Here is a 25,039-nt window from a genome sequence, read left to right as displayed (position 1 = left end):
CTATGGTCCTCTGTTAAGTTCCTCCTAATCCTCCTATATGTGCAAACATATGGTATCTGTCCTTCTCTGCCTGACTTATTTTGCTCAGCATAACACCCTCGAGTTCCATCTATGTTGTTACACATGGTCAGATTTCTTTCTTTCTCATTGCCATGTAGTATTTCATTGTATAAATAAACCACATCTTCTTGATCCATTCATCAGTTGATAAAAATATGGAACGCTTCACAAATTTGCGTGCCATCCTTGTGTAGGGGTCATGCTAATCTTCTCTGTATCGTTCCAATTTTAGTATATGTGCTGCTGAAGCAAGCACGGCTAACATATATTTTTAAGTAAAAAATAGCAAGATGCATTTGTTCAACATGATCCCATTTTTAAGAACAGCAATAAAGCCCCTATGTATGTACATAAACATGGAAAATCATCTCAAATAATGAGTCTCTAGAGCTTTCTCTCTTCCCCTCTCTCTGTGTCTGTCTCTCTGTCTTGGTGTCTCTTTCTTCTTCACATGTAGTATTTATTTCCCTTGCTAAACTAAAAGTTAGTGTTGAATTTTATCATACGCTTTTTTGGGGGAACTTTTACTTTAAAATAATTTCAGACCTAGAAAAATTTCAATTTCAAGAATAGAACACAGAAGCCAGAATTCCCAGATTCACCAATTGTTGATATTCCACCATATTTTTCATCTCTCCATTTTCATCTCAATCATTTGAAATTAAGTTGCGAATGATGCAGTGCTCCTTTACGTCTGCATGCTTCAAAGTGTACACTCTTAAAACAAGAACATTTCCTACATAGCACAGGACCTCTGTCAAAATCAGGAAATTGACACTGCCCAAATCCCTGCTCAAATCTCCCCGACTGTAACAGTGACATCTTTTATACCTTTTAGAATTGTGCCCTGCATGTAGTGAGCATGTCTCTTCGGTTGTCTTCAATCTGCAATAAGCTATATAATCTTATCTTTTGTGACTTTGACATTTTTGAAGTGTCCTAGTCAGTTACTTTGAAGAATGTCCTTCAATCTGGAGTTGTCTCATGTTTTGTCATGATTGGATTCAAATGCAACTCAAGAGTATCACATAGGGGCGTCTGGGTGGCTCAGTCGGTTAAGTGTCCAACTTCAGCTCAGGCCATGATCTCATGGTTCGTGGATTCGAGCCCCGCGTCGGGCTCTATGCTGACAGCTAGCTCAGAGCCTGGAGCCTGTTTCAGATTCTGTGTCTCCCTCTCTCTTTGACCCTCCCCTGCTCACACTGTCTCCCTCTCTGTCTCAGAAATAAATAAAACATTAAAAAATTAAAAAAAAGAGTATCACATATATGACCACGTGTTCTCCTCAGTGCATAATATCAGCAGGTACATGATGTTGACTTAACCTATTAATGGCGACACTGACTTTTGTCATTTGGTTAAGATGGTGTCTGTCAGGTTTCTCCACAGTAAAGTTAATTAATGAGTACTTTGTGATGGGGTATTAATAAGTATTGGTAAGTATTCATTAAGATGTTAATATGTGTTTTGTGGGGAGATACCTCAAGGCTGTATAAATACCTGGTTCCTCATTAAACCTTTATCCATTATTTGTGGCATCCAGAGATGTTTATTCCTGTCCAAATTACTATTAACATTGTGGATAAGTAATTATATAGTGCTACCATTTCTTCTACACATATTAGTTGTCATAGGGTAGTGTTTCCTCTTCTTATTTATTTATATCAGCATGGATCTGTGGATTCCTATTTTATTAAATGAGTTAGAATCCATTACTAGTATTATTTACTATGATGCTCAAGCTGGCCCAGCTTGAGCACTGAGAGCCTTCCCAAACTCCTGTGACTTTTGGTAGGTACCGTGATTCTTGGAGAACTTCCTTATTTCTGCAATAAGAGATTTCGGACTCATCTGATGCTTTCCCTGCCCCAATCCTGGAGTCAGCTATGTCTGCCAGGAGCTCTAGCTCCTTTTAGTTGAGAATGGTATTTAGAAATCAGGATTTAGGCATTAAAAGTGCTCAGTGCTGCCAGACTGTCATCAAATCTGGGTCCTCTCAGTGGGTAGAGCTATATACACACATACACACATATACATGTGTTATCCGTATCTGTAACAATATATTTTAGAAACCCTACATTCATGCCAATGACCCTAATTATAATTCAATATCACATGAGTCTTGCCTTTTCCATATTTGTACCTCCCTTCTTCAATGGTGACAAGACTGACTTCCATCATCCTCAATGCATTTGCTTAATTCTTTTGGATGTGACCAATCTCCCGTTCATGCTATCTTCTTATCTCCAGTGCTTCTGACTCACATCGGCTAGTGCAAGTCAAGAGCAAAGAGATTCCCCCAGCTCTGGTGGTATGCCAGATGAGAATTCCACACTTGTATTGTTTTGAATGAATCTTGACTATTATTGAGGGAGTATAATCCAATGGTTAAGTGTGAGATCTCTACAGTCAGAATGTCAGGTCTACGGTCTACGTAGTAGCTATGCCACTTGCTAGCTGTACAATCTTGGGCAAACTGGTTAACCTCTTCTAGTTTCTAAGATTTCTCTTTTCAAAGGGAGGCCATAAGCAGGAGAGAGCAAGCCATGCTGTACGTCTTGATCATTGGGTATAAATCCTGAGTCTCAGAATAAAGGATGCTGCCTTCTCTGGTCAAGTACCCATTGATTGAACAATGAGCAGCAACCTTCAGCAGGTCACAGGTGGTGGGGTGGAGAGTGGGAGAGAGCTTCAGGGCAGTGGGTGGCTATATTAGCCATCATGCAAAGGGCTTGTCTGTGACATCAGCTCACTCGGGGGTAGTATAACTCAGTGCAGAATGATGACGTTTGGGGCCTCATTTTCTTTATTTGCAAAAAGATGGTGATGTGGGTTTTCCTACCTTAGAGAATTGTTGGGTGAGGGTTAATGAGCTAATGTTCTCCAGTGCATGAAGTAGGAGACATTTAGAGAACATTTCCCACCACCTATCCCCTTTTAAGAGTAATATATAATCACTGTAGAAAACTGATACAGGCAAAAATAAAGTAATAGCAATCACTGATAATCCCACCAGGCAAAGATAACCACTGTTTACATTTGTGGATCGGTCCCTCCCTGTCTTATTTCTAGGTACATGGAGAAGTCACTAACATGGAATTCTCCTTTTCTTCTCTTCTCCCTGTGCGAGGTGAGAACCGGATTCTCTCCAGGTACCACTCCCTAACTCTCCTGAGCCTCTTGCTGGCTGGACCCAGCAATACAATGCTCCATAAAGCAGTCTACAAGCAGGCCAGAGTCCATGCGTGCCTCCTGTGGGTAATGAATGCATCGTGTGCTCCTCCTGGTGGGCACTTCTGTCTGTGGCAGCAACCTCAGATAAAGCTCTTCTTCCTTCCCAGGTGCAGAAGGCCAGGGAGCAGGTTCCTCTCTCTTTGATCATAACGATTTGTCTACTGCAGAAGCTGGCTGTGTCCAGCTTCCAGAGGAAACAGCAGGGCAAGCATTTTCTATTCAAGTTCGACCCCCTTGTAGCCACTCTGGGATGAGGTGTTTGCAAGAGCAAATGTGGCTCTAGAGTAGATTCAGAGGATGTGGGGGGTCATCTGGCTAGGAGATGGGGACACCCTGACTCATAGCCACCCCATGACTCCTGCCCTTCCTTGGATGTTGATGTCAGCCTATCTGGCTGATCCACTGACAGATGCTTGGCCATTTGGTAAATATTTTCTCAAACATTCCATAGCACTATGTTTGTGCCTAGGGAGAAAAGGAAGAAGAAGAATTTGTAAAAGTTAGCTTTTGTTTTCCTCTCGGAGTTGTTACCACATAACTGATGAAAGGATATTAGTCCGAGTTCAAGTTGGCTCTATGGAACTTTGGAGTACTTCCTTCAAGGACTCACTGATCTTCCATCAATTATGTCCACCAAAACGCGCCAGTCTGGGTACTATTCCAGCATCGCCATCTTGATATTTTCAGTCATTTAATACGTACTAATACATGCTAGATATTTGGCCCAAAATTTGTTCTTCGCTATCTACTAGTGCTCTGGAATTTCACCCTAGAGATCTGAGATCTTTGTGTCTGGAAGACTTTATTCACCAAAAAGAAAATGTCTGATTAAAACATAAATAACCCTTGAGCTGTTTCAGTGAATGCTTTGCTGTGTGTTGATACAAGGTCTATGTCAGGGAAGAAGGAGGAGGACATACTGAGAGAGATGGTAACAAGGGGCCCAGGAGGCGTGAAAGCCAAGCATCATCCCAGCACGTTTGTGGAGTTTGCTGGTTTCATCATTTAGCAAGCTTCTGGATATAGCTCATTGCTTTTTCTTCTCCTTTTCCTCATTTTTTTTTTCTTTTTTGATTCTCAGAGGAATAGGCCCAACCATGGAATTCTATATAAATAGTATCGATTGTATCTGTTGAAGGAATAGTTTTGGGAGGAACGTCACATTTTAGAGATCCGGTGACGGTTGATGGTGTAGTTTCTGCGCAAATGGGTAGGACTCTGATCCAGGGAATGAAATGTGAAAAGGCTCTCATGGTCCTTTGGGTTTTATGCTGTGTAAGCAAAGACTGTAAGACACACATCCTTGGCTCTGCCTGCACACCTTCACAGGGGCCAGCGTCCAGAGCCACGGCAAACCTTGAGAAAACAGGAACTATTACTCACAGAATGAAATTTTATAAAACCATCGACAGAATGACTCAATTCAAGAAACTGTATGTTTGATAATTTTTTATAACAAGCAAAATTATTTCTTATTAAGGGGTTACAAATGGAACCAAAAAGATTAGTATGGAACTAAAGAGAGGACAAATATCATTCATAAAAAATATCATTCACAACCACCAGTATTTTTTCTGAGTCTGTATTTGTATTTATGCATTGAGACTCATCTGTATTTGAGTCTGTTTCTCTTTTGCTTTGTTTGTTTTGTTTTTAGATTCCACATGTAAGTGATCTCAGATGAGTTTTTTATATATTTGCGGTGTAAGTACGTTATGAGATATATGATTTGCAAAATATTTTCTCTCATTGAGTAGATTGCCTTTTCATTTTGTGGATGGTTTCCTTTGCTTGCTGGGAAGAAGCTTCTTCGTTTGATGCAGTTCATTTATTTGTTTTTGCTTTCGTTACTTTTGCTTTTGGTGTCAGACTAAAAAATAATCAGCAAGACCTTCGTCAAGGAGTTTACTGTCTATGTTTTCTCTTGGGACTTTCAGGTCTTACTTTCAAGTCTTTAATCCACTGTCAGTTAATTTTTGTACATGGTGTAAGACAGTGGTCGAGTTACAATCTTTTGCATGTGGCTGTCCGCTTTTCTCAACACTATTTAAAGAGATTGGCCTTTCCCCACTGCATATTCCTGGCTCCTTTATTATAAATTAGTTGACCATATTTGTGTGGGTTTATTTCTAGGCTTTCTATACTGTTCCACTAATCTATGTGTCTTTTTTTTTTAAGTGTTTATTTTTGAGACAGAGAGAGAGAGAAAGGGGAGAGAGAGAGAGCAAGCTCGCTTGCACACAAGTCAGAGAGGGGCAGCGAGATAGGGAGACAGAGGATCCAAAGTGGGCTCCACTGACAGCAGAGAGCCATATGTTGGGCTCGAAATCATGAACTGTGAGATCATGACCTGAGCCAAAGTCGGATGCTTAACTGACTGAGCCACCCAGGTGCCCCCAATCTATGTGTCTTTTTTTAAAAAATGTTTTATTTATATTTAAGAGAGAGAGAGCGAGCCCATGCACGTGCACAAGTTGGGGAGGGGCAGAGAGACAGAGACAGAATCTGAAGCAAGCTTCAGGCTCTAAGCTGTCAGCACAGAGCCCGACGACGCCAGGGCTCAATCTCATGAACAGTGAGATCATGACCTGATCCAAAATCAGGAGTTCCATGCTTACTGACTGAGCCACCCAGGGGCCCCATGTGTCTTTTTATGCCAATACAATACTCTTTTAATTACTATAGCCTTGTAATATAGTTTGAAATCCGAAAGCATGATGCCTCTAGCTTTGCTAATTCTCAAGATTACTTTGTGCTAATTTGTAGTGTGTGTGTGTGTGTGTGTGTGTGCATAAAAATTTTAGGATTAGTCACTCTAGTTTTTTGAAAAATGCCAATGAAATTTAGATAGGGATTGCACTGAATCTGTAAATTGATTTGGGTATTATAGACATTTTAACAATATTGATTCTTCCAATCCCTGAGCATATCTTTATGTTTACAATTTCTTTCAATATTATGTTGAATAAGGTGGTTGGAGTGGGCATCCTTGTCTAGTTCCTGATTTTAGATGAAATATTTTCAGCTTTCATCATTGAGTACAACATTAGCTGTGAGCTTGCCATGTATGGCTTTTATTATGTTGAGGTATGTTCCCTCTATACCCAATTGTTGAGAGGTTTTTTTTTTTTTATTATAAATGGATGTTGAATTTTGAGAAATGATTTTTCTGCATCTATTGAGAGGATCATATGACTTTTATCCTTCATTTGGTTGTTATAACATATTATGATATGACACATCACATTGGCTGATTTGTAGATCTTGAACCATCCTTGCATCCCTGGAATAAATCCCACTTGATCATGGTGTATGATCTTTTAATATATTGTTGAATTCATTTTCTTAATATTTTGTCAATGATTTTTGCACCTATGTTCATCAGGGATATTGGACTGTAATTTTTTTTTTTTATTCTGGCATTCTTGTCTCGTTTTGGTTTCAGGGTGATGCTGGCCTCATAAAATGATTTTGGAAGAGCTCACTCTTTTATTTTTTGGAAGAGTTTGAGAAGAATTGGTATTAATTCTTTGAATGTTTGGTAGAATTTACCAGTGAAGCAGTCTGGTTCTAGACTTTTGTTTGTTGGGAGGTTTTTGATTACAGATTTAATCTCTTGTTTAGTAATTGGTATGTTCAGATTTTCTATTTTATCATGATTCCTTTTTTGTGGGTTATATGTTTATAGGAATTTATCTACTTCTTCTATGTTGTCCATTTTGTTGGCATTTAATTGTTCATAGTAGTCTCTAGTTATCCTTTATATTTCTATAGTAGCAGTTGTATCCTTGCCTCTTTGACTTTTTGATTTTATTTATATGAATCTTCTGATTTTTCTTGGTAAGTCTAGTTAAATGCTTATCAATTTTGTTTATCATTTCAAGAATCCAGCTCTTGGTTTCATTGATCTACTATATCATCCTTTTAGTCTCTATTTCATGTATTTTTGCTCTAATCTTTATTTCCTTCCATCTACTAACTTTGGGTCTTTTCTTCTTTTTCTATTCATTTAGGTGTAAAGTTAGGTTTATTTGAGGCTTTTCTTGTTTCCTGAAGTGGGCATTTATCGCTGTGAATTTCCCTTTTAGAACTACTTTTGCTGTATCCCACAAATTATGGTATGTTATAGATCCATTTGTGTTTTCTCAAGGTATTTTTCAATTTTCTCTTGATTTCTTCTCTGACCCATTGGTTGCTCAGTAGCATGTTGTTTAATATCGACATATTTGTGGCTTTTCCAGCTTGCTTCAAGTAATTAATTTCTACTTTCATACCATTGTGGTAAGAAAAGATACTTGATAGGATTTCAGTCCTTTTAAATTTATGGAGATGTGTTTTGTGACCCAGAGCATAAGCCCCACTGGCCACCAGAGCCAGGCAATGTAGAGATGTTCCATGATAGCACCTTTTTAATCAGGGTATCAGATAGGAGTATGAGCTCCTTTCTGGGTGACATCGATTTTAACAGTCCCACAGGACCAAGAATGTAAGCTTTCCTGGCCTCCAAAGTCACACAGTCAAGAGGTGTTCCCATGGGCTTATTTCTTCATTTTACTTAAATTCATCACTCCCATCCCATGACCTTATTTCTTTTCTTACCAAGCTTAGCAGTGTTATAATCACAATCATTGCTTTGACAGTTTCATTCAACATTATACTACAGTTCCCAGCCAAAGCAATTAGGAGTGAGGGGCAGGAACAGACAGATCTATTGGAGAGAAAGAAGTAAAACTTTTTATTCATAGGTGACATGATCTTTGGAATCAGCAAAATAGCTTCCAGAACTAATACATAAATTTAGCAAGGTCACAAGGTACAAGGTTAATATACAAAAATCAGTCATAATGCTATGGGCTGCAAATAAACAACTACAAGTTGACATTTTAAAAATATTTATAATAGCCTCCCAAAACGTGTAAGATATAGGATAAATTTAACAGAATATGTGAACGATTGGTGCATTTAAAACTATAAATATTGTTGAAAGATGTGAAAGAAGACCTAAATATGGAGACATATTACATTGTCATGGACTGGAAAGCTCATTTTTATTAAGATGTTAATTTTCCCTGTATTAGATCTCTATAGCTGCTACAACAAATTACCACAGACTTGGTGGCTTAAAATGAGGGAAGTTCTCTCACAATTCTGGGGGCCTAAAATCTGAAATCCATCTCTCTGGATGAAAGCAAGGTGTTGGCAGGACCACACTCCCTCCAGAGGCTGTAGGGGAAATTGCTTCTTGCTTCTCATAGGTTCTGGTGGCTGCTGTAATCCCTAGGTTTGTGGCTCCATCACTCAAATCTTAGTCTCTCTGCTTCTCTTCTGTCTACAGTCTTCCCTTGTCTTCCTCTTATAAGGATACACGTGATTGCTTTTAGGGCCCACCTAGATAATGCAAGATAATCTCCCCATCTCAAGATCCTTGATCATATGTACAAAGTCTTTGCCATACAAAGCATCATTTACAGGTTCTTTGGGTGGCTATTATTTAGGCTACTATATTCCTCCAATCTATTTATTGATTCAGTGCAATTCCAATCAGTGTACTGGTAGAATTTTTTTTTGTAGAAATGGACAAATTGATGGTAAATTTATATTCAATTGTGAAGGAGGTAGAATAGACAAAATAATTTAAAAAAATTTTTTTAATGTTTATTTTTGAGAGAGAGAGAGTGAGTGTGAACGAGGGAGGGACAGAGACACACACACACACAAAGAATTTGAAGCAGGCTCCAGGCTCCTTGCTGTCAGCACAGTGCCCAACCTGGGGTTCGAACCCATGAACCATGAGATCATGACCTGAGACAAAGTCAGATGCTCAACTGACTGAGTCACCCAGGCACCCTGAAAAAATCATTTTGAAAATAAAGAACAAAGTTGGACAAGTCACACTACCTAATTTCAAGACTTACTACAAAGCTACAGTAAACAAAACAGTGTAGTATTGGCATAAATTTAGACACCCAGATCAAAGGGACAGAACTTAGTCTAGAAATAGACAAACATGTAAAATTAATGGATTTTTCCACAAAACGTCTGAAATAATTCAATGGAGAAAGAATAGTCTTTACAATAAACTGTGCTGGCACACTTAGTTATCCATGCGGGAAAATAATAAACATTAACTGATGGTATCTCCAAACAATGAATTATTACTCACCAATAAAAAAAAAAGTACTGAAATTAACAACGTAGGTGAATCTCAAAAGTTAATGAAAGAAGCCAAGCACAAAAGGCTATATTTATGTGAGTCTATTTCTGTGAAATTCTAGAAGAGTCAATATTATACAGAGAGAAGATCGGTGGTTGCCAGAGTTGAAGGACGGGATGAGAAGACTAATTGATAAGGGCTGTGAGGAAATTTTAGGGCCACTGGTGGCACTATGTCTTGACTATGGTGGGCGTTACATCACTTTAGCCATTTACCATCACTCAACAAAACCAACAGTTGAAATTAGCAAATTTTACTGTATATAAATTGCAACTCAAGAAACCTGGTTTTTAACAAACTGTCACAGCTTGGATTATACATTGCATGGTTATCCATAAATTCTTCTCTTTTTTTGGGGGGGGGGCAATGAATTTGGATTGCTGATTCCTACTTGTCACATGGGGATTCTTGTTTGGCACAGACTAAAGTCTTTTGTTTACTACTATTACTCCCATTATAGTAATTTAAAAAATATTCTACTAGTAGACTATGATTTGATAAATTCTAGAGAAGCAGTTAAAGTGAAAGTGACTGGGGAAAGCAGTTCTCAGGAGCAGATATTTATATACCTACTTTTACCTTAAACTACCATCATCATTAGACCGGATGATAGGGCTGCCTGTTCTTCATTTCATGTTGCTTTAGTCTCAGTTTTCATGATACCTTCTATTTTTGAAGCTGTCCTTATTTATTCAGTGCTTTCCCAGAGCCTTCGGGATAAAGCTCAGATTTTCAGTGTGACAGAAGACCAATGTCATCTATATTCTGCTTATTGTCACAGCACTAGTTCTCACCTCTCCCACCTTTCAGCCATTTGAAGGGCTGGCCATGCCCTAAGGAAACTTTGCTTTCTCTTGCCTCCAGACCTCACCATGTGCTCCATGTCTGCCAGGGATGTCCTTTTCTCCTTCCCCCAATTTCCATCTTTTCTGTATAATTCATCCTGCTCACCTTTCAGGATTTAGTAACGTCACCTGCTCCAGGAAGCCTGACCCCTTGGGGTTATATTAGATGTTTCTCTTGGGTGACACTTCTGTGACACTCTTCATGCCTCCAAGATCTGAAAACATCATGTGAGCCCCAGGTATAGGCTTGCCCGAAGCTAGTTCTGTACTCCCTTATGTGAGAAAACAAAGGTCTTACTTTGCTAAAACCATTTTATCTTGAGTTGTTTTTCTCTTACTACTAAACCATCACAACTGATAGTTATGAAAACTAATTAGATACACTGACCTTCCAACATGCAGGGGAAAACACATTTACAAAGGCAGTGGAGGAGAGGACTTTGAAATACAGTAATGTGAACAGGGAGGAAATTTAATAGATGTCGGTTGCATCCACTTACAGTCTCTGTTAGCTAGCCTCAGGCTAGCCTAAGAGGCCTGAAGCCTCCTGAGTTTGCATCTGGTTAGTCCAATTAATTCAGGGAGAAGAAGTAAAAGCCAAGGATATCAAGACTTAGACAAAGCCAAAGGGCTTCTATTACCGTGTTCTGAACTCAACTAGTGAAGGTGATATGATCTTAGAAAAGCAGACTTATCAGTTGACAGCCTGTTCCTAAAGACAGGGGGAAGCTGGGAACAGAGAAAGAGCTCCTGGCTGAACTCATGACTGCCCTGACAAGATACTCTCAGTGATCCTACATCCAGGGCAGGTCTGTTGCTCCATCTGAATCATTTCTTAAGTGTCTTAATCCATGCACATGATAATTCCCGAACTCCTTATGTATTGCAACAATGTTCACAGATCAGAGATTTGTATATCATTTATTAAAAATATTTAATAATGGGCCTTACCTCATTGATGTCTGACAAAGAAACACTTCCAGAATTGTCCCATAGCAGAAGTAGGCCTAGATCTTTTATTTTCCATCTGAAGAAATGAAAGTCAAGAGAGACTTCATGATTGGTTCATGGTCATGTAGTTGTACAGTGACAGAGTTGGGACAAGAACATGAGACACAGCCTACACCATCGGATATGCACCCAAACACACCTGTTTTTATCTCTCATTGGCATAGTAAGAGGAAACAAGGTCATACATAAATGTGACCTCCCAACCAGCAGATGACAGTCTATTGAGAAATCTTAAAAGCATGGTTGGTTTCCCTCTTGATTTGCAGTTTTCTGCTCTTTGATTCTTCCCAAATGGTAGCGGGCACAGCCTGGTCGTCTCAGTTCTCTGTCAACAGCTTGCTGTCTTTCAGCTATGCTGTCACATATCAGACGACACATGGGATAGTAAGAGTAACATCTCATCAAAGAAAGGGTGAGGATAACTGTGATATATTAAAATTTATTAACTTCTGCTTGCAAACTGTTAAAAAAAATTTTAATTTACTGGTTATTTGTGGGTAAATGTACAAAGCCATTTTATTATGATCTTAGTTGTTGAAATGTTGAATGTATCAGCCCATTTTCTGTAAATGAAATACATGAACGACAGTTTGCTCTTTGAAGCAAAGGATTCTGTAAGAGTCTATGTCAGTATCAATGCTCATTGTATAGCATTGATGATGTACATGCAAGACCTAGGAGATGGTTTAAAAAGAAATCTCTGAAATCATTTGTTTATTTTTTTTCAAATGTTGTGATCCAAAAATGAAATACAAAGACTGTTGGGAAAGTTGTGGGTTTCACTAAATCAAAAGTTTTCTGTGTGATGGAAATGAAAATTCATGATCTCCCCTGCAATTCACATAAACATGTTGTATTTGTTTTCTAGGGCTGCTATTGCAAAGTGCTACAAACTGGAAGTTTAAATACAATAGAAGTGTGTTGTCTCACAGTACTGGAGACTGAAGTCCAAAATCAAGGTGTTGGCAGGGCCACTCTCCCTCTGAAAAGTTTTGGGGGAGAGTCTTCCCTTGCCTCTTCTAGCTACTGGCATTTGCTGGCAATCCTTGGTGTTCCTTTGTTTGAAGACACATCACTCTGTCTCCGTGTCTTTGGTCACATGACATTTCCCCTGTGTGTCTGTTTCTGTGTCTCTTCTCCATTATTATTTTTTTAAAGATACCGGTCATATTGCAGGCAAATGTTCTACCCCTAAAGACACCGGTCATATTGGATAAAGGACAGCTCTACTCCAGTATGACCTCATCTTAACTAATTATATCTGCAATAACCTCATTTCCAAATAAGGTTGCATTCTGAGGTAATGGGAATTAGGCCTTCAGCATATCTTTTTGGAGGACACAATTCAACCCACAAAACATATAAATGAATTTAAAATTCATGATTTTCTTTTCCTGACCCATGTAAACATACTCTCCAGTTTTTCTCTCAGTATAGTTTTCTCTATGCTTGTTGCTCTATTGTGGGATCTACGAGGCTCAGCTCTGTAAGCTTCTGTATTTTGGCTTCTGGTTGGGTTTGGTCAATGTGAAGCTCTAGGGGAGATCAGAGGGGAGGAGAGGGAGAGGTTGGGTATTTACTTTTCCCCATGACCTGTTTGTATCACCACAGTTTTGGCAGGGGGTTCGTTTCCCCACAACTACAGCCCCTGGAAGACAACCCTGCATCTGAGGCTCCATCTCTCTATGGGTCTATGGTACCCTCCCCTTGGCCTTTCAGACCCATGGCTTGGGATGCTTCTCCTTATTGGTTCCCTTAGGCTTGCCCAAATCTCTGTATGTAGTCCCTCATTAACTCCTTTAATATAAGATGTTGCCTGGTAAGGCCTTGAATGACACAATAACCAAAATATATTGCCTTGGGGAAATGTGAATATTGTAGTGGGCAATCCCTGCCTTTGGAGAATTATGATCCTCAGAATAGTAATTCTGAGTCCAGTGGTATTCTTATAGTGATTTCTATCTTTATTAACTTATGTTTTCTGAAAGGAAGAGTTATCCCTTCTCCCCAACTTATTTATTCAATTACTTATTTATAGCATATGGTCTCATACATATTAATTCTGTTCTTTGGGTTATGACCCAATATTATTGTTATTTATTTTGTTGCTTACTTTGTTCTGGCTTTAGGCATTGGAAGTTCTTTCAGGATGAATTTTGTGTCCTTTTAACATGCCACCATTAAAATTTTTTTTTAATGTTTGTTTATTTTTGAGAGAGAGAGCATGTGAGGAGGGCCAGAGAGAGAGGGAGACAGAGGCTCTGAAGCAGGCTCTGCACTGACAGCACAGAGCCTGACGTAGGGCTCAAACTCTTCAGCCATGACAACATGACCTGAGCTGAAGCCAGCTGCCTAACGACCAAGCCACTCAGGTGCCCCTAACATGCCACCATTTTTTAAACACATCTGTACTTTCTGGCATTATAAAATACTTCAAACTAATCAGATATTATATTTGTCCTGATCACTCTAAAAGCCCTGTTTCCTTTCATTGGAGAATGGGTATTTGGAAAGCAGGATGTTGGAATTAGGTGTGCAATTGCCACCAGGTGTCACTACTTCTAGGTCCTCTCTTGGCAGAGCTAAGAAATCTATGTATTTATACTAATGTATTATATAGACATATGCGTTAATAAACACACATATATACATACATTTATTTCTCTGTATGTATTCAATATAATATTATATATTGGATTTATATATTGAGTTTGAATTGGAAGGAGGTGGGATAAGGAATTAGATACCACCTCAAATGTATTCTAGTGAAGGTAGCTGAAGACATCATACTTTTAACATGCGAAGTGATTTTAATATCCAATAAAATAGTACTATCAGCAAGAAATATATTAAGGAACAAAGAGAGATGTTACATCCTGACAAAAGGAATAAGCAGAGCAAGAAGATATAATTGTCATGAACATATATACATCTAAAAAATACCCTAAAAGTACAAGAAGCGATAGTACAGAAGGGAGAATTATTTAAGTCAACACATGTAATTAACATTTTAATGTAATTATCTCAGAAATTGATAAAATCAGCAGACTAAAAGTAAGGAATGATACAGGTCAGAACAATGCAATTAAGAAGCTTAAACTAGGGGCGCCTGGGTGGCTTAGTCGGTTGGGCGTCCGACTTTTGCTTAGGTCATGATCTCGCGGTTCGTGGGTTCGAGCCCCACGTCGGGCTCTGTGCTGACTGCCAGCTCAGAGCCTGGAGCCTGTTTCAGTCTGTGACTCCCTCTCTCTCTGACCCTCCCCTGCTCATGCTGTTTCTCTCTCTCCCCTAGAAATAAATAAAACATTTGGAAAAAAAAAAAAAGAAGCTTAAACTATTAGGTGGTATTAAAATTACTACAAACCTAGTGGTATTAAACAACAGACCTTGGGATGCCTGGGGCGCTCAGTTGGTTGAGCACCTGACTTTCGCTCAGGTCCTGATCTCACGGTGCATGAGTTTGAGCCCCATATCAGGTTTGCTGATGTCAGTCCAGAGCCTGCTTGGGATTCTCTGTCTCCCTCTCTCACTGCCCACCTCCCTCCCCCTGTCTCTCAAAAATAAACAAACATTAAAACAAAACAAAAAAACCCACAACACAGGCTTATTCTCTTGTAGTTCCAGAGACGTCAAGTCTAAAATGAGTTTTAGGAGGTTGAAGCCAAGATGTCTTTAATCTTCTTCCCTCTAGATTCTTGAGGGGGAGTATTGGCTCCTTGTGCCCTCCAACCTCTGCTTCCATCGCCACATGTCCTCACTCTCTTCTGTATTCAAATCTCCCTGGGCCTCCCTCTTAGGAAGACACTGTGATTGCATGTAAGGACCACCCAAACAGTCCAGGATAACCTCTCCGTGTCAAGGTCCTTAATGTAATTAATCACATCTGCAAAGTCCCTTTGTCATATAAGGTAATAGTTACAGGTTCTGGGGATAGGACATGGATCTCTTTGTGGCCATTACTCAGCCTGATATATATACAGAATCAAAGCTTGACACCAAGCAGGGGCGCCTGGGTGGTTCAGTCAGTTGAGCATCCAACTTCGGCTCAGGTTGTGATCACATGGTTTGGGAGTTTGAGCCCTGCATCGGACCCTGCTGTCACTGCGAGCCCACTTTGGATCCTCTGTCTCCCTCTCTCTCTGTACCTCCCCTGTTCATGAGCTCTCTCTCTCTCAAAAATAAAAATAAACATTAAAAGGGGCGTCTGGGTGGCTCAGTCGGTTAAGCGTCCAACTTCAGCTCAGGTCATGATTTCACAGTCAGTGAGTTTGAGCCCTGCATCGAGCTCTGTGCTGACAGCTCAGAGCCTGGAGCCTGCTTCAGATTCTGTGTCTCTCTCTCTCTCTGACCCTCCCCCACTCATGCTCTGTCTCTCAAAAAATGAATAAATGTTAAAAAAAAATTTTTAAACATTAAAAAACAAACAAAAAACTTGACGCCAAGCAGAGAACACACTCCTTTCCCAAGTACACAGAGTATATACAAAAAAGCAAACATATCCTAGGCCTAAAATAAAACTTCAATAGATTCCAAAGAACCAATATCATATATAAATCTGTGCTCTGATTATTATGAAAAAAAAAAAAAAAGGTTAGAAATTAGTAACAAACAGATATTTAAAACAAACATCCCATGTCTAGGAGATTATGAAATACTTAGAACTGAAAAAACAATGCCAAAACCGTATTTCAAAAAATTTTAGGGGCCCCTGGGTGGCTCAGTTGGTTAAGCGTCCGACTTCGGCTCAGGTCATGATCTCACGGTTCGTGTGTTCGAGTTCTGCGTTGGGCTCTGTGCGGAGCCTGCTTCTGATTCTGTGTCTCCCTCTCTCTCTGACCCTCCCTTGCTCATGCTGTCTCTCTCTCTCTCTCAGAAATAAATAAAACATTAAAATTTTGTTTTTTAATTTTAGGGCTGCATCTAAAACAATAGAATAGTGCTGTCTGATAAAACTTGCGTGATCACAGAAATGTTCCATATGTGCTCTGTTCAATATGGCAGCCACTAATGCCATGTCACTCTCCAGTATTTGAAATGTGGTTAGTGTGACAAAGAAATTGAAATTTTAAACTGATTTTAATTTTAATTAACTTAAATAGCTACATGTGGAAACTGGCTGCCAAATTGTACAGCACACAGAGAGAGAAATTGTGCCTTTGAATTTTCTTTGAGGAAAATTTTTAAAAGGTTGAAAAAAATGGGCTAAAGTCGAGTTGGGAAAAAGCAAAGACCTTATCTCATAGAGGTAAGGGCAAAATCAACAACAGAAGTTAAACAAAATAAAAAATGAATTATTGGAATAGATTAATAAGATGGAAAGAATTCTGGTAAAACTAATTAATGAAAGAGGATATGAATAAATAAAATACAAGGTTACAGGGATAATCACCAGAGAGCAGCAGGGGTGGTGGAGGCCCCTGTTAATGGTGTGGACTAGAGGGTCTTTTCTCAGGCTGGGTGTGGTAGAGTGTCCATGGGATGTGGGTGCCATTTTAGCTTGCTTGCTTGCTTGCTCTCTCTCTCTCTTTTTCTGTTTCTCTCTTTCCTTCCTTCTTCTCTCTCTCTTTTTCTCTCTCTCTCTTTCTTTCTTTCTTTTTTAAAATTTATTTCTAGGAGAGAGAGAGAGAGAGAGACAGCGTGAGCAGGGGAGGGTCAGAGAGAGAGGGAGTCACAGACTGAAACAGGCTCCAGGCTCTGAGCTGGCAGTCAGCACAGAGCCCGACACGGGGCTTGAACCCACAAACTGTGAGATCATGACCTGAGCCTAAGTCAGACACTCAACCAACTGAGCCACCTGGGTGCCCCATTTTAGCATTATTTCTAACTGTGCAGGCTTAAAATCTGATTTGCTGGCTTTCTTGAAGATTCCCTGAGGTACCAATAGCATATTATTTTAATGCAGGTTTATTGAGGTACAATTTACATACAATAAAATTTCTCCTTTTAAAATATACGGTTCTAAGAGTTTTGACAAATGGAAATACAACATTTCCATCACCTCTAAAAGTCCCTCTTTTATTTTTTGAGTCCATTCCTTCTTCCTTCTCTTAGTCCTTGGCAACCATTGATATTAAATTCAGTTGCTCTCCAGGACCCAAGGACTAACAATTACAAGATTTCTAATAAATTCTTTAAAAATCTAATAAAATCTTTGTGTCCTCCATGAAACAATGCTATATGTTCGCCATCTTGTTTCATTTTCTTAGGTACAGGGTAATTGAGTTCTTCCCAGTGGAAAGTGGATAAAAATGATGGGATCCACTTGCAAACTTGGCCGTTAATAAATCCTGTGTGTTCCTACAGCCCTCTCCTCTGCTTTGGCCACCATCTTGGAATATTCCAGATGGTGCAATTACAAGATGGAGACAAACCTATGTCATCGAGTCCCCCCTTGGAGGAGAGCTGTCCAACTGCATTTGACTGTGGCAAGAAAGAGAAATCAACTTTTATTGGATTAAGCTCTTGAGATTTTAGAGTTTATACATTTCTGAAAAATACTGTAGCTTAATCTAATTAATTCATTGTTCCTCTTCATTTTACAGGCTTTGCCAGAGCTTTTACTTTCTCTCAGCCCTAACGTGTCACTCTGAGGCCTTTCTATACACTTGGGGTGTCTTCCTTATATTTCTCATGTGAATATGACTTGCTTATTTCATATGAAGCCATGTTGGAGGCAGGCATGTAATTTAGAACTAAATTTCAAGCTAAGGTTGTCATTACTTAAGTGCTCTATACACCATTGAACCTTCTGAGAGTAAGATTTCAATTTCCATTCTCTTAAAAAAATAAGTCAGCAACAATAAGAAGAGTAAAAATGTTATTTCAATTTTATAGCAACACACCTCCTAACTCTGACACACACACAAATGAAATTTTCAACATTATGTGGTATTTACCAGTAGGGAGCTTCCAAGCCCTGATTCATGCTCTACATTCCAGCGTGGGTCTTACTGCTTGTTTCCATTGGTTTTCAATTCATCAGGCATCTGGTTCCAGAGAGGGGCTCATATGACATTTTGAATTCACAACTGTGTCCAAGTTTATATGGTAGGAGGCAGAAAGTTTCATATGTTGATGACCAGAGATCTGAAAGATGTTAGTTAAGTTGCACCTCAACCTAAGGTCATCCTTCATGATACTTCTAGGGGATTATTACTAAATATACATATTGGTGAAACCAGAGCCCACCAGAAATAAAACCAGTGTAATTTAATGTGAGATGTGTCTTTCTTCTTGTTTCTTCTGCAGCCAAATGTAAACTTTGAGCTTGAGAGATAGCGGATTTTATGCTTTCTATTTTCTCTCAACTATCAGTCTCAGAGTTTTTCTGTGATGTAGTGGTGAATAACAAGCCACATATAATCTTTGTTTCTTGGGCTATCAGAATAGGGTATCAACAGTATCCACATAATAATATTTCTCTGTACCCTTATCACCCATTATATCGCAACTACAACTCTCTCTCCTCCCTCAAACTACTGTCTAACTGTTCCAAGAGCTCCTGGGAGGATATATGAATAATGTTATGTGCTACCTTCTTCAGGACCGAGGCATTCCTTCCCCCAGAGTCAGGAGTGCTGGTGGCTTACAGCACTCCAATGAGTCCCTTTCCCAGAACTGCTCGCTGCTGAAGAGCTCCCCTGTCCAAAGCCATGCCCCCTTTCTGGGAGCAGCCTGGATTCAATAGCTGGTCAATGCAGGAGGATCAAGATGCTGCCCCCTTTGCCTTATTTTGGGACAACTCTGCAAAGCCATCCCAGCTCCAGAGCTCCTCATCAGATCAGCCCAGGCCTTTGATGTTACTGCACTGCAAATCATCTTCTCCCTTTGTGCAATCCTATTCCCAACAGAAATCAATCCCAAGAGTGCTCCTTGATAAGCTTTCCACACCTTAGTCTCCAGCTCAGAGTCGGCTTGCCAAGGAACCCAGTCTGAAGAGTTGATTGGAGCTGTAGTTCAGGAAACAGACTCTGGAATTGAATTTTGATGGTGGGTCACCTCCCAGTCATCTGGCAACAGTTGCATAATTGGTGATGCTGGAGCGGTGATAACCCCTGGTGTGCAGCCATATTATCATTGCTAAACTTTTTACTAGCCCGGAATAAGGATCAGAGCTAGTGATGGGATGGCACTGGAGGGAAGAATGAGCGCAGTGTTTTAGGCAATTTGAAAACTGGGCGTTGTTAATTATAAGGAATATTGAACTCAATAGCTAATGCTAGAGAAAATCAATGACTTGAAGAAAGACAATGACAGGCTAATAATAATTTTTTCCTTTTTCCTTCCCTCCTTTTATTCTTCCTTTCTTTCTTGGCAATTTCTTTCTTTTTTTTTAATGTTTTATTTATTTCTGAGAGAGAGACAGCATGAGCAGGGGATGGTCAGAGAGAGAGGGAGACAGACACAGAATCTGAAACAGGCTCCAGGCTCTGAGCTAGCTGTGAGCACAGAGCCTGACACGGGGCTTGACCCATGAACCATGAGATCATGACCTGAGCCGAAGTAGGACGCTCAACTGACTGAGCCACCCAGGTGCCCCCTTTCTTGGCAATTTCTTATCCATTATTTTCATTGTTTTCTCTTTCTGGAATTTCTATTCACTAGATATTGAACCTTGTGGGTTGATCTCATTTTTTCCGTCTTCCCTCTTCATTTCCATGCCTTCCTCTTTCCCTAGACTCAAGCCCAGAAACATTCTGATTCAATTCCTCCAGCGAGTTACAGTCAGTCTTCTGGGGGAGAGGGAGGGGTTGAGGGGTGGTCATGGGGAGGTGGGGGGTGAACAACAATGTGGCTGCCTGGACTAGAGAAAGGACATGGTGTCTAAGTGCCTTTTAACAAATTTCCAAATAATCCCCCACTCCTCCTAACCTCTAGATTATTTTGTGGCCCCAATTTCTAAGCCTTTGAGGGGGGTGGGAAGTGTGGTGGAGGAGGGGTGGAAGGACGTCTTAGTGGAGATTCACTTGTTTACCATCTTGTATCCCTTGATGTATGGGTTTCCATCAGCTCAGACAAATATTACTCTCCTTCTAGTTTCCTCTTATATCTCTTATCTTCTGTTGTTCTCTTTTCCTTCCTTTTTGTTCTTATGGGTTCAAACCCTTTAAATTATTCCTATGGAGGGTGTGTGGATGGCTCAGTTGGTTGAGTGCCCGCCTCTTGATTTCAGCTCAGGTCATGATCTCATAGTTCATGAGTTAGAGCTCATCCATTGGGGCTCTGTGCTGGCAGCCTGAAGCCTGCTTGGGATTCTCTCTCCCTTTCTCTCTGCCCCTACCCTGCTTGCTTGCATTCTCTCTCTCTCTCTCTCTAAATAAACTTTAAAAAATTTTGTTATGGACTGAATGCTTGTGTCCTCCCAAAGCCATTACCTGCAATATGATGGTGTTGGGGGTGGAGTCTTTGGGAGGTATTTAGGTTTAGGTGAGGTCATGATGAGATTACAGTCCTTGAAAAAACAGGGAGAGAGGCCAGAGCTCCTTGTTCAAGCTTTCTCTCTCTCTCTCTCTGCTATGTGAGGACATAGTGAGAAGGCAGCCAGCCATCTGCAAGCCAGGAACCCAATCGGCTGGCACCTTGATCTTGGACTTCCCTGCCTCCAGAACTGTGAGACAATAAATGTCTGCTGTTGAAGCCACACAGTCAAGGTATTTTGTTATAGCAGTCAGAGCTAAGACATTATTTTACTGTGAAATTCTTTTACTGTTATTTTAGTATCCTTTAGTTGTTTAGAACTTGCACCAGAACTTAGAACCATATCAAGAAACATATTCACTTTTAATTTCCTTTTAAAGTAAAATGTGTGTTTGTTTAGAGAGCACACGTGAGCAGGGGAGGCTCAGAGAGAGAGAGAGAGAGAGAATCTGCACTGACAGCACAGGCCGGAATCAGCCTCAATCTCATGAACTGTGCAGTCATGACCTAACCCAAAATCCAGAGTCAGACACTTAACCAACTGAGCCACATAGGCTCCCCCACTTAATTTCAAATACAGTATCTCTTTAACAAATGAGATAATATATGATGCTTTATAATCCTTTTTTTAATTAGTGGTACACTGTAAAGATTTTTAGTCTGTAGTCAAACTACCAGGGCATCTACTGTCCACGTTCCTTTGTCACCATCTGCCTGGGGTACGTGTCATGTAGGAAATCAGGTATAGTTACCACACATGCCCCCACAGTGGAGGGCAATTACAGGGGCTGTAAGTTTTAAGTAAGGAGGGATGTGAGCACAGAATGAACCATTGTCCAGGCTCAGCTACTGCTACTTAGAAAGGGAGCCTTTTTACTCTGAAACTGCTTGAAGCAAAACTTCATAGCTATCTAGACACTCTATGGATAAGACATCCTACTGACTGTATGGTGAGATGGACTAGCCACTGTCAGAAGAACAAAATTCTATCTGCCTTTATGCACTCACCAGCACTGCCCTCAATACCTGCCTGTTCTTGTGGCCTCCCCTGGGGGGCTGAAGTCACCCCTGAGTGGCAGGCTGTGGACCAAGAAGAATGGTGAGCCTGGCTGGGAAATGGGCCCATCTGGGGAATCTCCTAATCCACGCAAAGATTAGAGGCCCATTGAAGGAAGCTGAGTAGGAACCTGAGAGATCAGTATTACCTCAGATGTCTTGGAGGAAGCTGTAATGATATAAATATAATCCTGATGCTTAGAGATTTGCTAGGCATCGAACAGAGAATAGCTGCTTTCTTCAGTCTACCTGACACATCAGCCCATCAAATATCAGCTGTGCTTTTGAGTGGAAAGTGGAAAAGCTTTTGCTTATGCTCCCTAAGGAAGGTCACTTTGTAATTGTCTGGGATTTCTGTGTGAGGATTAAAAAGAAGGGCAAAGACAATTCTGGAAATGTGAGGGTGGGCCAGTCTTAGTTTGAGGCACATCCCATGACAGTCAAACCTAGTTTTGCAACAACTAGGGCATTTTCAACGGTCAAGTTTGAGAAAGTTTTAACAACAATGACAACAACAAAGTGTAACCTCATTTTAAATGCATTTGATTTTAAAATAAATATGAGGAAAAGGGGAGGATGTGAAATCAAACAATGACACTGTTATTGGCCTGATCTAGAACCATGACTATGTCTGTGAGTCTTACACCCGAGTGACCTATTTCCTGCATCTTCTACTCCTTTCTTGCTTAGATCACCTTCCTTCCTCAATACTTGGAAGAAGGTTGGCCCCTTCTAGTACTTTCAGGGATTGGTATTGGATCTCTGAATTTTGTTGTGATTGTTTTGCTGGGATATGGGCTACAGCCTGGGGGCAAGGAAAGTCTTCCTCTCAGGGCAGGGGATATTTCCAGTGTCAATCATACTGGGACAGAATGAGCCTAGAAAGGCAGCTGTCAAAGGAGACAGAGCTCCTTTCTCTCTCAGGGTCTTGTCTCTTGAGCTTAGTCTCTAAGGTGGTCTATATGGGCGTGGTGGGGGGTGAGATGGTCGTTACTAGTTGGAGACTGGACGATAAAGAGGCAGTGAGGAAGCTCTGGGGAACCTCCCAGTAGGGATCACCTAGGCGTCTGGGGCACTGACAGTGACGTTACCTAGGCAGCCAATAAACAAAACAAAACAAAACAAAACCAATGACAAACAATAAAAAACAAACCCAGGTTTCTGAGAGGAGTCATTCTCTTTTGTAATCAATAAAGTCTGCTTAAACGCCACTCTTTTAAGACTCTTCAGAGAAGAAAACCAATGGGACAGACAGAAACAGATAGATAGGCATAAGAGGGGATTTATTATAGGAGCTGGCTCTCACAGATGTGCTGTCTGCAAGGTGGAGAATTTTTGGGGAGGTTCGTGGTATAATTCAGTCTTTGTCCCGAGGTCTGAGAATCTGGGAGCTGATGCACAAACCCCCATCTAAATCTCCAGGTCAAGAACCGGGAGCCCATGATTCAACCAAGGGCGGGTGAAGATGGCTGTCTCACCTCAAGCAGAGAGCAAATTCGCCCTGCCCTTTCTCTGCCTGTTTGTGCTATTTTGGCGGTAGTGGATTGGCTGGTGCCCACCCATTTGGGGAAGGGTGGTCTTTACTCAGTCTCCTACTTCCAATGCTAACCTCTTCCAGAGACATCCTCATAGACACACCCAGAAATATGGTTTCACCAGCTCTCTGGGCATCCCTTCGCCCAGTCAGATGGACACATGAAGTCCACCATCACAACCAGACTAGCATCGGCTGAACTGCGGAGGAGAGGGGACAGGAGTGGCTTCTCTGGGGCTGATGTATAAAGGGGAGGGCAGTGCCTCCTGAGCTGGCTCTGGCAGAACAGTGATGAGTGGGATCCCCAAGGAGACAGTGAATGTCAGCAGAGAAGGACATGGGCTGTGAGGGCAGCCATCCTCCCCCACACAAGTTGTTATTTCATTTCGGAGGCCAGCGGGGCTCCCTTATTGTACTTACCATACTTGCTCCTATGCCCCACTGGCCTCTGAGCTCTAAGAAAGCAAGAGTCCTGTCTTGTTTACTCATATCCCTATAGCAGCCCCTACCTCAGAATCTGCTGTGTCATGGGTTCTCAGTAAATATCTTTTGAATAAATGAGTCCTACTCTTAATGTTTCACCTCTGAGTTCTATACGGAAAATGACTAATATTCTTAAGGCATTCTGACAGTGGCACCAAATGACTTCATTCCCTCTTAGGTCTTAGATCAGCCTTTTTACTGTTCTCTTTGGAGAGATCATTTGAGCCAAACCTTTGACTTTTATCTGCGACCCTAGAAATAATTATGTTGGCACCATGTGACTTTGGAATGTTTCTACGCTAGCTTTTTTTTTTTAAAATTGAAGGATTAATATTTGCATATGGTTACAAAAAAGTTAAACAACAGGACATACCATGAAAAGTGTCTTCTTCCCAGTACAGATGTTTACTGCCCTCTCTCCAGAGGCAGATACTTCTTAGGCATACTTCTATAAATTTTCTCTTTAAGTATAAACACATATATGTATACATTTACATAAGCATATTTATAGACGTGTGCACATGTTTAACACAATTTGAAGCATACAATATAACTTGTTTTTCAATTTGCTTTTGTTATTCAAAACATATCTTGGAGATTTTCCATATGGCCATATGCAAATTAGCCACATTCCTTTCTTTTAAAGAATGTATTAAAATAATACTCACATATGATTTAAGTATAAACCATACATCAAGATTTATAGTGGAAGAGAATCATCTGCCTCGCATCTTGACCTCTATCCCTGTTCCCTTAAAGGCAACCTCTTTTACCTGTTTGTCTTTGGTTTTCTGATGGATGGATCAATATTATAAATGTTTATACTTCTGTTTCTTAACTTATTGACCTGAAATATTATCTACTGACATTCTGCTATGATAGATGACCATCTATCCTGCTAATATGGTTTTGTCTTTATTTATCAATGCTAGACATTACCATTAATTTGCTAATAGGACAGGTGAGGATTTAGCCACTTGCTTTGCCCTATATCTTCCTCATATGGTTCCATCTCTATTTAAATTCTCCCTCTGGTCACCTCTGCAGCTTCAGACATGACAATACCACATGTAACTCTGTTTTTCTTTTTGAGCCCGACACTGGGCTCAAACCCACAAACTGAGAAATCATGACCTGAGCCGAAGTCGGATGCTTAACTGACTGAGCCACCCAGGCACCCCAATT

The 25,039-nt window shown here is 40.4% G+C and overlaps 1 non-coding gene across 1 annotated transcript; it reads right to left on the bottom strand.

Annotated features, from left to right (window-relative positions):
• Positions 1 to 209: 209 nt before the first annotated feature.
• LOC120236948 lies at positions 210 to 316 on the bottom strand. The gene has a single exon (XR_005529813.1). It is a non-coding gene; the product is annotated as a U6 spliceosomal RNA (small nuclear RNA).
• Positions 317 to 25,039: the final 24,723 nt, after the last annotated feature.

The sequence above is a fragment of the Hyaena hyaena genome, unplaced genomic scaffold, assembly GCF_003009895.1.
Source record: "Hyaena hyaena isolate Hyena2069 unplaced genomic scaffold, ASM300989v1 scaffold_165, whole genome shotgun sequence".
In the NCBI taxonomy this organism is placed as follows: domain Eukaryota; kingdom Metazoa; phylum Chordata; class Mammalia; order Carnivora; family Hyaenidae; genus Hyaena; species Hyaena hyaena.
This window is presented reverse-complemented; position numbering and strand designations above follow the sequence as displayed.